Below are 15,670 nucleotides of genomic sequence, written 5' to 3'. Positions count from 1 at the left end.
TGGGGAGGATCATTGAAACTTGCCAGCAGTGGTGGAGCATCAAGGACCCCCGACCGCTATCCCCACAAGACAGTGTGTGAGGAACTTGAGAACACAACCACTGCCCCTGCAGGGCCACGTGTGTGTTACTCACCTGAGTCAGCCATTGCAGCTTCAGTGCCCACTGGGGGGTGTGCTCTCAGACACCGGTGGTGCCGGTAAGGCTGATTAATGGGCTGGAAGGCCCCGGGAGAACTTGCCTACCATATAGTGCTTCGACGCTGCAACACATTTGACTTTAGAGTAGGACTGGGACTCCTGAGATTCGGACTATTAGTAGGACTCAAGTTGAATGCCACCTATAGTGATTGGGGAATAACCACTAGCGAGAGGGGAACAGGACTTAGGGACTGCTCGTTGTAACACTAGAGCCATGATCTCAAGGCACTGTGTATTGTTTGTGAATGCCATATTTTACTTTGTGTTGGTATAAAAACAATCCTTTTTTCACAAAAGTATTTGACTGGACAATCATTTATTGCTGCTAGTGAACATATTTTGAGATGTGAGCCAGTATTGACCTCCATAGGTCTACCTACCTCCAGAGAAGCCTTGGACTGCTCAACCAGAGCTATCACTGACAGAAAAGTGCTGAAGGGGTACTTGACCCAGTTGCTCAGGATCCAGAATAGGTTGGGCCCGGGTACATCGGGAGTTAGAGGTCTAAGCCCGTCCCCCCCCCCTCCTCCCCCTCCTCCCCCATGGTCAGGTTCAGCAGCTCCTGCTTGCCCTGAGGCACTCTGAACGGGGTTGTGACACACACCAATTGAACAAAAGTGTTGGTCTCGAATTATGCTTGAAAGCTGAATGTCACTGCAGAATGGCTATTTTGGGATAGCCTTCCTTTACAATACATGTGGTACAACTGGAGATGACATTATTAGCGGTTAGCAATTACGCCTTTTCACTCCAATGATGCTAAAGAACAATTCTTTACAAGGCATTTGTGGAATTTCGATTCAGTGCTGGGGAACACAAGACTCCTGCTTCAAAACCAGGTTTAGGGTTAGGCAAATCACTGATTCTTGATACTGGTCACTGGAGAACTCTGGCTTGACTACTACAGCAATCAGCCCTGGGAGCCCATAATCTTCTTTGGTACAAACTGTGTTTTGACAATTGGGTGTCATTGAATCAATTCTCCACAAGAAAGCAATTTGCCTCTTTGTGCTCAAAAGGAAATCAATTGCATGATCTCATCCCCTCCACCACAATTGCGTAAACTCGAAGACACACACAGACTGACCGTGGACGACGACTCTAAGTAGAAAAAGACACCAGGAATGTGAAGCTTCAAGCACCATTTCTGACCTTAAGAAGTGCAAAATAATGAGTCTGCCGAATCAAATAGCACCCTGGGGTGATCTGTCGAATTCTTACCAAGGACCACCTCACACAGACAATGAAGTTGAATGCATTTCCACCAATCTATCTATACATTTTATAACCAAAAACACAGGCAATTCGTATTGCGACCACTAGATGGCAGGGTAATGCAGAGCATGTGAATCTTTTTCCGCTTCTTTCTGTAAAAGGAATAAATTAACGGGGACTCCTGTATTCTTACTCGCTTCCACACTTTATCTGACTGACCAGATTGTGAAAACCAACAAGCATTGGCATAGCCAATAGGTCTCGCCTTTGGGACGTTATAAGTGTTTAGCCATGCAACACTTGATGTTGTTGCCCCAAGGATATTGTGCTGGATAACTAAACACTTATAAGGTCCGAAAGGCGAGACCTATTGGCTAGGCCAATGCTGGTTTGTCTGGGCACAGGCGATACAATTTCAGAATTTCCAGCATAGGCACACAAATTGTGCGAGTAGATAGTAATCAATCAATTGAAAAAAGATCTGGTTTCACATTGGAATCTAAAGCCAATTCAGGAACATCACAAATGTGGAAATTGTATTGCCTGTGCACAGAGTATAGAAGGCTCAACGTTTGTAAAAGGCCATATCCAATGGAAACAGCGAGTTTTCCATCTGCAGGACGGAAAAGGTTGTAAACTCATTTATTTGACCACTTGAAAACATGTATATTGGAAAAAACGAAATGTGAATGAGCGGAGGGGCACATCATGGTTCAAAATAAGACAAGTACTCCTACAGAAAAGAATGAGTTGTGTTATGTCGGGTCACGTAATTTTGTAATGTCCTAAATACGACATCGCTCGACAAGTGATTGCAGTTGTATGTTTGAAAATTCAATAAACAGATTTTTTTTTAAAAAACACGCGAATAGTACAGAACAAATCCCGCATTAAAACCAAAACAGCCTCAGCTCCACCCTAGTGAGCCATTTCATCAATAAAGGTCATAGAGAAAAAGACTTCAAGTGGACTGTTCCAAATGCCCTTCAGCCCAACCCTAGAGGAGGCGATGTTGAGGCAAGACTGATGCAAAAGGAAACCCACTTAATTTTAAAATTCAACAGTGTCAACCAAGGACTCATCGAAATGTCAGAGGCCAACAGACTTTAATGGCAGATAATGACAAATATCGCATGCCCTGCATCCATAATTTACAGACTCCACGGCATCAGTATCACTATACAATATAGGCTTCAACACTAGAAGTACCATGGTGCACAGCAAATCGACTAATTTGGTCTCACTATATGTACCGGAAAGAATCAAGCAGCATTTACCGGCACATTTACAATGGAATGGCGGCGGAGTGAAAGTGGTAAAACTCAAGAGAAATCAGAAGTGCGAGCCTGCTAGATACCAAACTTCATTGTATCCATGGCCCCGTAGAATTAGCTGAATATGGCCTGTTAACCACGACCCGCGTTGTTACCAAGCAGTTCCGCACACAAGAGTAACATTGTTTCCATTCGTTACAACGCATCGGAACAACCCAGCACGGGGCTTATTTCCCCGGCCAAGGTTCTTTGAATACGATTTAACAGCTTAAAACTGCACCAGCTTCGAACCAATAAGATACGAGTTTCCAGGGCGCAAGTCCTAAACAAGCATTGGCCGCGAAAGTGAAACTGATGAATGCCGCAAAAGTGAAACAGATGAAAGTGATCGCGCGGCCTGCTGCAGTATAGGAGGGGGGGGGGGGGGGAGGGGCGGTGGAGGCCAGCAGTGTGACGCGATCTGTGGTGGTGGAGGGAATTGAAGCACAGAGAGGTACGCAAGGGGGGGGGGGGGGGGGGGGGAGAATTGAAGCGCAGAGAGAGGCACGCAAAGCGCGGGCCCGCGCACATGTACTCAAGCTCTAGGCTGGCCATGGCAGCATCTGGTAACACTTTTTTTTACCCCTTACTAAAAGTCGAGCAGCAGCGCATGCGCTGCTCTAGGCTCGACCTAAAAAACCCGGAAATTCCAACAGAAGTAGGACCACAATTGTGCATTGACTGAGGTGCATAGAATGGCGAATTTGAGCAACACCATAGAATACGCCGCGGATGAGCCAATAAGGGTAATCACATGCAACTTTTAAACAACATCATGTGCATTCATTAATTTGTTTTCTCATAAAGAGCTTCTCGCTAATCCTGTAATGGGTAAAAACTAGCTTCCCCCCTGTGACAGTCGACCCACTCTGAAAACTGGGACACAATCTAAATTTATATTTGCCCGGACAGATGACGAAAATTCAGGACTGTCCCAGCAATTTTGGGACACCCTACACATTATCAACTTGTGGGTATCGTACCAACTTACTAGTAGAACCTGAAAGTGTTTAAGTGCTAAAACAGAAATGGAGTTTTGAACAACTAAATACTATGAAGGTCCGAGTGTTTCATTTGTGGAACACCCTATCCACTCACATACATGTACCATCGTCAGTTACTATATTGAACAATCATTTGCAATGCAATAGGTCTCGCATTTTCAAAAGTTTAAGCTATTAGTGTTGCAAATGACAATGCCTTTTATTTGTGTTTTGGCTTTTAAAACAAACACAAAGGCATTGTCATCAGCTCAAACTCGTTAAATGTGAGACCTATTGCATTGCAAAGGTTTGTTCTTATTGTGGAAGCACTTAAGAGTGCTTGTTCCCTCCCGCTGTCCTTAGTGTTACTACCCCTTCCCACACTCCCCCCCCCCCCCCACTGTCCCTAGTGTTCCTTTCTCCATCCAGTCCCCCTCCCACTGGCCGTGGTGTTCCTTCCTCCTCCCGCTGTCCCTGCTGCTGTTCGTCCCTCCCTCCTCTTTCTAGCTGTCCATGTTGGGCCCACCCCTTCCCCGCTTTGTGTTGCTTGCCCCGTTCCCCGCAGCCCTGCCTTGTTGTGTTTGCCCTGAACATTTATGTATTGTGTTGCTTGTCCACCCCTCCACCCAGAAGAAAAAAAAACGAACTTTCAACCATGCTGCACAGCTGCCGCGCTGCTGTACAACATGGCTAAAACACATTGACAAAGTCAATAGCTCCCTCATAGTTAAGATCTATTGGCTGTGGAATGCTTGTTTAGAATGTATAATATCTGCTCGTTTTGAGCTACCATTTGTGTTTTACAACTGACAGGTCATGCTAAATATAATGCACCCTAGCTGCTAAAAAGAATGCATGCTAGCTGTCCAAGAGCAAATTCAGCAGGTTTCTGCATCAATAATAAAAGCGTTTACACAGCGCAGAAGGATGGTGCAAACTCTGAATAACTCAGTCAAAATCCTGTCGTGAGAAAGTGCCACATCTTTCAGTGGGTTTGAAACCCTCCCTGCCCAGGCCTGCCTCCTAGCTGTGGCATCGCTGTCTCGGCCCCTGTGTCACAGAGACCAGCCTAACGAAGACAGTTCTAATGACACACTGTACATGATACACACTACACACTGCAATGTCATTGTATCAGTGAAATTATTTAAGTTGTTTGGTAGTACCCTGAGACGCGTTAGCATGGAACAGACCGCTCAGTTTATCGTTGTATAAATGCGAAGGTTTAACATTGTATCAATGCTGCAAACAATAGAACGTGCGCTGACCAGATGTGTGCATCAAAATAACAGGTGTTGTATGGGGCAATTTACACAGGCTGGAACAGGTAGCCATGGTTACAAAAACACTAAGACAACGATCACCAGATAATGCTAACAGAGAAGCACATTTAAAAGGAGGCTTATTGTAATGCCCGTACTCCGGCTTATCCGCGACGCAATTTGTGCACAGAGCGTGTGGCTTGAAGCATTGCACCAAGGCGCTGTACGCATCACTGAAAACTGGAAAACTCTGCCCCGTGGTGGTGCTGCCGGCAACCTGAGAAGATGCACGAAGCATTATCCATCCACATGAGCAACAAACAGCACTCTCCCCCGCTCGCACATACACCGTCTACAGCGGCCTTCGCTTGGACTGAAGAATCCTGCCCCAAGTCTGGCAATTAATCTTCCTTGAGGCGCTCTACCCTGATGTATAGGTCGCCTTAAGAATTCAATTTGAAGGGTTAGCGTTTGTTAAGACAGCCCTCAGAATCACCCCAATCACCAGAACCCGACATTGTTCCCCGCCGCACCAACCCTAGGGCAGTGAAACGCAAAGGGCAGTGTTCGCTAGCATTAGTACATGACTGGGCAGTTAAGTGCCGCTGCCGAGGGTCCTTTGAGGTGTATACGGTCCTGATTTATATTTACTAACCCCAGGAAGTGGTGGGGGGTGGAGGAAGAGGTTTCAGGTTACACACTTTTTATGGCATGTGAGAGCCAACTCACTTGGTATGATGGGAGCGGTGGGGGAGAGGAGGATGGTGGCAACACACCTCCTTGCAGCCCTCCACGCTCAGCATTTTATTTGCGCGGAAAACAGCCCCGACCTGTGAAGTACTCTGGTGTGGCTGTGTGTGCACCTGCCGTACAAGCCAGAGAGATACGCCGAGGGTGGGAGGAGATGAGGGGCTGCACTGACCAGCCAGCCAACAGGGAGCTGGGGGGGGGCAGACTGGCCATGGGAGAGGAGCAAGGCAGCACCATGGTGTGGAACCCGCACTGCGCCGGTTCAGGGCAGCTGTACAGGGCACGGGGTGGGGCCACACAATCAATGGCCCATAGGGACAGTTGGGGGACAACGTGCATAGCGCCTTGTGGTTCATCAGACACTCATTTTGCTCCTCGGAGCCGCTGGGTTTATGCAGCAGAGGGTGCAGTTCGGCCAGCAGCTTCAGCGGCTGCCACAGGCCACCTGATCTGGCTTGACCCCCAGGAGGGTGGCCAGCAGCGCAGGGGCCTGGCCAATGTCCAGCACCAGCCAGGCCCCTCGGCAGGGCTCCTCCTGCTGCCTCGGGCCGCACTCCTGGCACAGCATCCCGCAACGTATAAATAAATATTTTTTTAAAGTGAGACCCGTCCTCTTTACAAATATATATTAAAAATGTGTATAAATATTAGTTTCACAGGCAACGGACAGAGAATTGTATGAAAAAATTAAGCTCAGGTCAATAATGGAGGAAAACCCGGATTTGAGCGAGGTACCACCGGAACGAAGTATCAACTAATTCGGCGTCAGCCTCGATGGGTGAAAGGCTGTGTTCCCTTCTTCCGAAACACTGCATAATTTCAGAAAGGCATAGTTCCCCTTTCCTGGAAGCAAGCAATGGTTAAAGCGTTGTTGGAAAAAAAAAAAAAAACTTGGACCCTGAGGTATTGGGGAATTATCGTCCTATTTCCCCGCTACCAGGGATCAGCAAAATTGCTGAAAAACATGCAAACAGTGTTCTGTCCAGGTTTCTGGAAAGCAATAATTGTCTTCATTCGTCCCAGACTGGTTTTAGACCCTTGCAGGGCACAGAGACTGCACTTTTGGCTGTAGTCGAGGCTACTAGAAAAATCTTAGACAACGGAGGCTGCGCTGCTATTATCCTTTTAGATCTTAGCGCAGCCTTCGATACAGTCAATCATCAGTTGCTTATCCAGAGGCTCAAAGAGGTAGGAGTGACTAATTTGGCCCTTAAATGGATTCGTTCATTCCTGGAGGATCGGTCATTTCAAGTGTTCATGAAGACTATCTCTGATCCTCAGCCGCTTCGGTATGGGGTCCCTCAGGGATCCTCTCTGTCCCCTACGCTCTTTAATGTGTACATGAGCCCCTTGGCAGTTGTTGTGGAACCTTTCGGCATTCAAATTGTTACTTATGCCGACGATACGCAGCAGATTGTCTCCTTCAATCAGCTGAACAACTCGGACTTGGTCTTGTGTTTGGAAGAAATCTCAGCGTGGATGGAATGCTCTTTCCTGAAGCTGAACGGATCCAAAACAGAGCTGATGTTTTTGGGTAACCCTTCCGTTCCTAATCTAACATCATCCTGGCCAAATTGTTACGGCCCTTCCCCACTCCCCAAAGATCATATTAAAAGCTTGGGGGTGTGGTTGGATCGTAACCTTGATTTTGGGGAACAAGCAAGGAAGGTTGCTGGCTGTTATGGATTACTGAGGATGACACAGAAAATTATTCCTCTCCTCCCTTTCATTGCAAGGAAAGTGGTGATCCAGTCCCTCATTCTGTCCAGGCTCGACTATTTCAATGTTCTTTACCTAGGAGCACCTTGCTCCACGGTCAAGACATTGCAAGTAGTACAGAATTGTGCGGCACGCCAACTCCTGAACATTCCCAATCGACAGTCAGCACGGGCAGCGCTAGCCACCCTGCATTGGCTACCTATTCAGCAGAGAGTGCAGTTTAAGGCTCTCTGCATTCTACACAAGATATTGTCAGGTTCTGCCCCTTCTATCATTTGTTCCCTCGCTTCTTTTTATCATCCGGCCAGAACCTTACGTTCAGGCAACAAGTGGCTGGCTGTTGTTCCTAGAATTAGGAAAGTACGTGCAGGAGGTCGCTTTTTTTCCATATAATCCAGCGAGGTTGTGGAACTCCCTCCCCCTAGACATTCGGTGTGAAACTAACCATCTGGGCTTCCGGAAACGCTTAAAAACTTTCCTGTTTCCATAAACGGACACTATTTCATTAACTTTGGCCTCTAGCGCTGGGATGCCTTTGGTAACCATGCGCTTTACAAATATTTTACAATTACAACACGGCTCTGCCAGATGCCAGGGAGCAGGGCACAGTGACAGATGGAGCGAAGAATGGAGGCGGGCAGTGAAGGTCTCATCAGCCCCCCGCCGTACAAGCCAGAGTGGGCGGAGAGGGGGCTGCAATGACCAGCCAGCCAATAGGGAGATCAGCAAAGAGAAGGACCACCGTGTGGGTGCATCCTCTCGCCTCCTCCCTTGCACTCTTGGGTCTTTCAAGGGGCGCAAACTGGCCATGGGAGAGGAGCAAGGCAGCAACCCGGTGCAGAACCCGCACTGTGCGGGTTCAGGGCAGATATCCGGGGCACGGGGTGGGGCCCATGACACCCTGTTTGATGGGGTCCGCTCCTGTCCAGCGTCCAGATGCTGATTGTTTCTACAGTTGTCTAAATTCCCGCATCACTCTACACTCAACCCAGGGTTGTCATTAGCTCTGGTTTTGTACACTCTTCAACTGCTTGACTGATGGACGGCCATCACTCTGTCCCCCCCTTTAATGACCCTGATACAGCGTCTGTTCACTCGCAGTGGCGAGGATACTCCTGTAATCAGAAGGTCGCACGCAAACTGCCTTTTAGTCATGAGAATCTTCCTTGCCCGATTGGGATCTTCTTTGCATTTAGAAGAACTTTAACAATACTGAGGGCAGCTGATAACGCGCTGCCGCTTACACTAAACAAGCCAGAATGACAATGAGTAAACAGCGTGCCCCACGCTCCAGCCGGAACGAGTCCTCACCCTCTAATTAAAGGAGATAGTAACACGCCACAAGTAAAGCATCCAGTCCCGGTGGGTGGGGCTAAAAGCGGACAGAGTGGCAACAAGGAGGGATTAAAAAGCCGCCTTCACAATAGAAAGGCTGCGTTTAGCATAAGCTATGACGCAAGCCAAGGGAAAGAAGGGGCAGGGCTTCAAGTCCCCTTCGGAATCCGTATGGATTCCAAAAGGCCCTTGCATGGCGAGAGCAGCGTACGACGTGCTCCAGCCGGCATGACAAAAAAAGTCCTCACCCTCTAAAGGAGATAGTAACGCCTCAAGTAAAACATCCAGTCCCGGTGGGTAGGGTTAAAAGCAGACAGAGCGGCAACAAGGAGGGATTAAAAGCCTCCTTCACAATAGAAAGGCTGCGTTTAGCATAAGCTATGATGCAAGCCAATGGAATGAAGGGGCTGGGCTTAAAGTACCCTTCGGAATCCATATTGATTCCAAGAGGCCCTCGCATGGCAAGAGCAGCGCATGCGCGCTAACGCCAGGTGAGACCTGAAACCGTAGGATTCACTTGATGTGTTTTACTATGATTGAAGTCTCTGCGATAGGGGACTGATAATAGGAAAAAGCCTATGGACAGAGATTAACAGTCATCCATATCTTGGCACTTTCCGATGTTCCATCAAGTGACTAGGTTCCACAGCAACAGAGATTGAGAAAGGCAGCTTCGGCCTGCTTAGGCCTAGACATAAAGGAAAAGAAGTTTCCTTGCCAAATCTTGCATAGCTTCGAAAAGAAGCCTCAGGGCTTAATGTAGGCAGTCGGCGTGTGGGGTAGGCCATGCAGCTACCTGGCATAAGTTTCTGCTGGGTGCATGCCTGGGAAACGGGCAACGCAACTGATGCCACCTTAATCCTGTTGGACAGCAGCCTATCACAAGAGAGGTCATGCAAAGTGAAGCTATGAATGTTGCATGAGTTTATCCATTTAGCAGTGGTGGCTTTAGCATCTCTCAGTTAGCACCATTGTCTCAAACGCAGCCCAAACAATACTATGTATGCAACACAATAAATAAAAATAACCCAACAAAGAAGTCCCTACGCAGCCACCCCATTCTAAACTTACAAGTTAAGATACGTACTCAAACATATGAAATTAACCTCAGGTAACAAATGAACGTCTTTGTACCATTCATATTCCATTTTAAGTATCACTAACTATGCCTAATCACCCCCACTTCAGTCCAACTCAGGTCTTGTCAGTCAAATAAACGCAGTGCAGTGTATCTTGGGGACAAGTAATTTCTCCGCGTTCTCATACTACTAAAGGGCTGGAAGCCGAATAGACAACACACTGCATTCTTTATATGCCATCAGGGGTTCCATGACCTTCGTAGCCCATACTCATCAGCATCACAATTGACACAGGGCAATGGGTCATTGATTCCAATGTCTGGCTATGGGCATCTTTGCCACCAGCAATTGTGGTTTGTTGGTATTTTTTTGGGTAAAGAATTTTATTGGCATTTGTCATTTATGAAATAGAAAACCGGTATATTAAATCAAGCAGGATAAAGAAAACACTTGGGTAATCTTAGTATCAGAAAAATACATGTCAAAGACAAACCAGAAGCATGGTATGACAACTGAAACCAGCTCTGTGACTTAGAGCAGTCCCTACTCAACAAGGCTTCTCTAGATAGAAATGTTCCAGTCTTGGCTCTCATCCTTGCTCTGTTTCTGGGTGCAGCCATGGACCTCGAATATGGGCTTCGAGAAAGTCATCATTTCTTGTCACAGAGTCACCACTTATTCTTGGAGGGAAGCCATCTGCTTTCCACCCAAGTGCACCAGAACCCTAGGTGGTTTGCATCCGGGTCCTCTAATTTATGAAACAATGCTACTTGAGGAGCGAGGGATCATTGGCTAGCCAATAGATAGATTAATCATGCCGCTTTAAGTCCTATGGCGAAAGGTACATTCTCAGTGTGGCGCATGACGAACAAATTCTGCCAATTTTCCACAACCTCTCAGATTATAGCACTGTCGAAACCTGAATTATCAGGAGGTATTGGCAGGAAATTCTATCCTCCCTGGTGGATATACAGGCATCCCTCAAATTTTCTTCAGATAAGCTACCATAATTGTCTCACACCTCATGTAGGGCAGGAAAGGCATCAGGGGGGTGACTAATGGGTAGTGACCTTGATCACTGGGACATATTTTTACCACCAAGGGCTCCTATAGTTAGTTTCACTGCCAAAGGATTGAAATCTGCTGTCATCGTAGTCCATCAAATAGATGGAGACGGCGTGGCATCTGGAGATATCAGAAGCACAAGTTACTTGTGTAACGATATATCTGTAAGAGACATTAGTAAGTGATAGATTCCTTACCTTAGAATATCCCCAGGCGTCAAACTGGATCCACAAAGTTTGTCAGCAGGACCCCTGCTCGTCGGTAGGCATCGTCGTACGGCTCTGCGTACATCGCTGATGTTGTAGTCGCAGAGATGACGTCGTCAAAGCTACTTAGACGCGCCCACGAGCGCGGTCAGTTCTGTACACAACCTTTCCACGCCAGAAGCGCAGAGCCATGCCAGAGACCAACTACTGGTGCAACAGAACTAGGGCCCTGAAAGGGATGACGTGAACCCTAGAGAGCAGTTCACAGAACGGGGAGGATGGGCGGGCGGTAAGGAATCTATCGCTAACTACGTCTCTTACAGATATATCGTTACACAAGTAAGTAACTTGTGCATCTGAAAGAGACACGTTAGTGATAGATTCCTCGACTTAGAATACATACCCAAGCAATACCAACCCCAATGGTGGGTCTGCGAAGTGAGCTTACACCAGAAAGTCACTGAGAACTGAACGGCCAAAGAAGCAGTCTCTCCGGACCTGACTTAAGGCAATAGTGCTTAGTGAAAGTATGCAACAAGGCCCAAGTGGCCGCCTGACAGATGTGTTGCAGGGGGACACCGCGTCCCAATGCTGTGGTAGCTGTCGCCCTGGTAGAATGGGCACGAAGCCCAACCGGATGTTCCTTTTTAGCCAGACACTAACAGGCTTTAATGCACAAGACAACCCATCAGGAGATAGTTCACTTGTGCACAGCCTGGCTTCTCTTGCCGCCCACGTAGCCAACAAAGAGCTGGTCATCCACCCGGAACTGTTGTGTGTGGTTGAGATAGAATGAGAACGCACGTTTTGGGTCCAGGCGGTGGAGCCTCTCCTCTTCTCTCGAAGGGTGTGGAGGCGGAAAGAAAGTGGGCAGTTACTGTTTGCCCGAGGTGAAAGGCAGAGACTACTTTTGGTAGAAAGGAGGGACGCGGTCGAAGCACAACCTTGTCCGGATGAATCGCCAGGAAAGGAGGTTTACAGGAAAGAGCCTGGAGCTCACTCATCCGCCGAGCGGAGGCGATTGCCACCAGGAAGACAGTTTTGAAAGTCAAGAACCGCAAAGGGCAGTTATGAAGAGGCTCAAATGGAGCGCACATCAGATTCAAGTCCCATTGAGGCATCACAAAAGGAGTAGGAGGGAAAAGGTGAGTAATGCCTTTGAGAAATCTATTGACAACTGGGGACTTGAAAAGAGAGGGCTGATCAGGCAACCTGAGAAAGGCTGAAAGAGCAGAAAAGTAGCCCTGGATAGTGCCCAAAGCAGAGCCCTGCTGGGCCAAAGAAAGGAGGAACAAAAGGACCTCAGAAAGAGGGGCAGCAAGAGGATCAACAGATTTTGCTGTGCACCATGCCACAAATTTTTTCCAAAGACAGGCGTATACCGTTTTAGTGGAGGGACGCCTGGCTGCCAGAATCGCATTATAGACTTCAGGAGGAAAGTCAAATGGAATCAGCTGTCGCCGCTCAATCTCCACGCAAGGAGGTGGAGGCTGGACAGGTTCAGGTGGAAGACCGTCCCCTGATGCTGCGACAGGAGATCCTCCCAAAAGAGCCAGTCAGATGGGGGATCCACGCTCATACCAAGTAGCTCAGAATACCAAACTCTTCGAACCAGGTCCGGTGCCACAAGAATGACTTGGGCCCGGTTGCGCCGCACTCTGGGCAGAAGTGGTATAGGCGGACCGCAACTCCACTCGCGACAAAAAGCGTTGCCTAGCGAGTGCCGCCTTGGAAACTCCATTGCGCGTTCTCTTCGGTGGCGAATAGATCTAAGCAAGGTTCTCCCCACTGCGGAAAGACCTTGCACCACCTCCGAGTGAATACGCCATTCTTGATCCATCATGCACCTGAGGCGGAGTTCGTCCGCCCTGGCATTCAGTGAACCTGCCAGGCATTTAACCACCAGAGAAATGCCCTGATGTTCCAGCCATGTCCAGAGGCGCAGAGCCTCTGGACATAGAGTCCACGACCCCACCCAGCCCTGTTTTTTGCCGTACCACATGGCGGTGGTGTTGTCTGTGAAAACCTGCACTACTCTCCCCTTGACAGAGGGAAGGAATGCTTTGAGTGCAAGTAGGATCGCCCTGAGCTCCAAAAGGTTGATATGGAGCTTAGACTCCCCCGGAGACCAGAGGCCTCTGATGTCCGCCTCTCCCATGTGGCCGCCCCATCCCAGGATGGACGCGTCAGTCAATACTGTGTGCTCCGGTTGGGGAAGGGAGAGGGATCTGCCACTGACCCAACGTTGGTTCGTGAGCAACCACTGCAAGTCCTGTGCAGTTCCCTCCGAGATCTGGACGTAGTCGGACAGGTTCCCCCGATGCTGCGTCCACTGGAACTTCAGGTCCCACTGCAGAGCCCGCATATGCCATCTGGCATGATCGATCAGCAGGATGCAGGAGGCCATGAGGCCCAGCAGCCTCAGTCTTCCTAACCGAAACCCAGGACCAGGGCCGAAGGATCAGAATCATAGCCCGAATGTCCCGAACTCTCTGTTCGGGAGGATAAACCCGAAACTGCGCCGTATCCAGAACTGCTCCGACGAAGAGGAGCTTCTGAGAGGAAATCAGGTGCGACTTCGGGACATTGATGGAAAAACCCCAGCAAATGCAGGCGGTCGGCCATAGTCTGGAGGTGGGAGATGACTGCCTGGGGCGAGCCCGCCTTCAACAGCCAGTAGTCGAGATAGGGGAAGACAAACCCCTGATCTGCGCAGATGAACTGTGGCCACCGCCATCACTTTCGTGAACACCCGAGGGGCGCTGGTAAGGCTGAAAGGGAGCAGGGTGAACTGAAAGTGCTCGTGGTCCACCGTGAACCGTAGGTAACGCCGGTGGGCTGGCAGGAAGGGGATATGAAAATAAGCATCCTGCAAGTCCAACGCTACCAGCCAGTCTTGCAGGTCTAGGGCAGACCTGAGCAAGCATGTACATCTTGAACTTCTCCTTCCGGAGGAAATGATTGACGTTCCGGAGGTCTAAGATAGGTTGCAGACCTTTGTCCAAGAAGTAGTGGGAGTAACAACCAAGACCTACTTCTGGCGACGGAACGCGCTCGATGGCCCCCTTGGCCAAGAGGGCCGTAACTTCCTGCTGGAGAAGTGCCAAGGGTTCCTCCGACATGCGGTGGTACTGAGGTGGCATGGCTGGAGGGGTAGATTCGAAGGGGAGGGAGTAGCCCCTTTGGACTATTTGCAGAACCCGCCTGTCCAAGGTTACTGAGCGCTAGTGGGGAAGGTGATGGCAAATCCTGCCACCCACTGGTGTCAGGTGGGCCTGAAACACCAGACTAGGAAGGTGTAGAAGCGGCGGCGGCAGGGGAGATGGTGGACTGACCCATCCGCTGTCCTCGGGACCCACCGCGGCAGGTCCCACATCCTTGGCTGCGCCGATACTGTGGCTGCGCAGCCTTGCGGGTCTGAAAAGAACGCACCTGGGCGCCCGACCTTGAAAGGATCGAAAAGCGGACCCAGAGGGAGTAGGCGTAGTGGCGAGACCCAAGGACTGGGCCGTAGCCCGAGAGTCCTTAAAGCGTTCCAGGGTGCTAGCCGCCTTATAACTAAAGAGGTGTGTACCAACAAAGGGCATGTCCAACAGGGTGTTTTGGATATCCCTAGAGAAGCCAGTAGTGCGGAGCCAAGCAGAATGACGGAGCGCAACAGTTGGGGAAAGTGCCATACCGAGAGAATCGGCCATGTCAAGCCCACAACGAATAGTAAATTTTGCAGCGTCTCTCTCTTCGTTAATGGCTTGGGAGAGAACCGCCCGTGCTTCCACAGGGCACTGAGGCAGCACCTGTGCCACTGTGTCCCACACAGAATGGGAATAGCAGCCTAGCAGGCACGCAGTATTCACCGCACGCAACCCAGAGCTGGCAGATGTGAAAATATTTTTCCCAAATTGCTCCAGTTTCCTAGATTTCTTGTCCGGAGGGCAGAAGTGAACGCTTTCGGCGAGGCAGAAGCCTGGGCAACCAGACTCTCAGGCGTCCGGTGTTGTGTGAAAAAGTTGGGATCACACCCTTGTCTACAGGGATTCCAGTGTTAGGTTTAATCCAGGTGTCCAACAGGATATCAGTAAGCACTTCATTGAAGGGCAGTAACCACTTCACAGAGGAGGGCTGCCATCCGGCATCAGTCATGGCGCCGAAGCCGGATGCAGGGCCAGCGCCGAGGCGGTGGCACGGAGGCACGGAGGCAAACCCTTCCGATGGATCCGCAGGGGCCGAAGGCGCTCCGGAGGGACTCGGCGGGGCAAACAAATGGCGCAAGGCCGACAAAGGCCTGCACCTCGTTTGAATTTGCGTGCGGGCCGGGAAAGGGTGGGTAGGCTGCAGGCAACGACAGAGGCTCTAACGGAGCTGTGGGGGAGTTACCGCCAGCCCCCTCCACCGCGTACCGCGACCAGTGAGGGGTAGAGGAAGAGCGGCGTCGCTTCTTCAACTTTTTATTGCACCTAGACTTACCTTTCCCGATTCCGACAAGCGATGCGGATGGCTCCGCGACCAGTCCTTTGACCACCCACGGGATCGGGACCTCGATCGCTG

The sequence above is a fragment of the Triturus cristatus genome, chromosome 9, assembly GCF_964204655.1.
Source record: "Triturus cristatus chromosome 9, aTriCri1.1, whole genome shotgun sequence".
In the NCBI taxonomy this organism is placed as follows: domain Eukaryota; kingdom Metazoa; phylum Chordata; class Amphibia; order Caudata; family Salamandridae; genus Triturus; species Triturus cristatus.
Note: the sequence above shows the minus strand (reverse complement) of the source record.